The following is a 591-nucleotide window of genomic DNA, read 5'->3' as shown; positions in this document are numbered from 1 at the left end:
ATTTTAGAAAATATATATATATTTTTTTTTTATCAATGTAGAAAAAAAAAATGATTAATTTAATATCAGTTATTCATAACTCCATTATTTTTATCAATACACTATAAACATTACAGAAACCATCGAAGCACATTATCCCTTAATCATTACCTCTGTTTTGTAACAGAGGAGCCCTCAAAACAATATTAGTATACCCTGAAGCTCATTTAGAAAATATGTCAGGGACACTTCCTAAATATCTCCTATCACTCACACCCGCGTATGGGTCACAGGGAACATATGGCACAGCATAATTTGTACGTGGTGGCCCCCAATCAAACTACTGCTGGGACCTTACCATCCTAGTCAGCAGACACATCTGAGCCACAACAGGATCAATTACAGAGCACCCAGTGCGGACACTTTGGTCACCGACACCCCATTCCGGTTCCAGACCACTCACAGAAAGGTGTATAATTCCAGCCCTGGATTCTACAGTAACTCCTCTTCTGAGAAGGAAGGCGCTTCATCCCAGTGTTCTCTCTCTGTTGTTATATTCTCTTAGACACATTCAGCCAGCCAGGCAGACAGACAGATAACCAGGCAGGCAGT

Source organism: Salvelinus alpinus, chromosome 6, assembly GCF_045679555.1.
Source record: "Salvelinus alpinus chromosome 6, SLU_Salpinus.1, whole genome shotgun sequence".
In the NCBI taxonomy this organism is placed as follows: domain Eukaryota; kingdom Metazoa; phylum Chordata; class Actinopteri; order Salmoniformes; family Salmonidae; genus Salvelinus; species Salvelinus alpinus.
Note: the sequence above shows the minus strand (reverse complement) of the source record.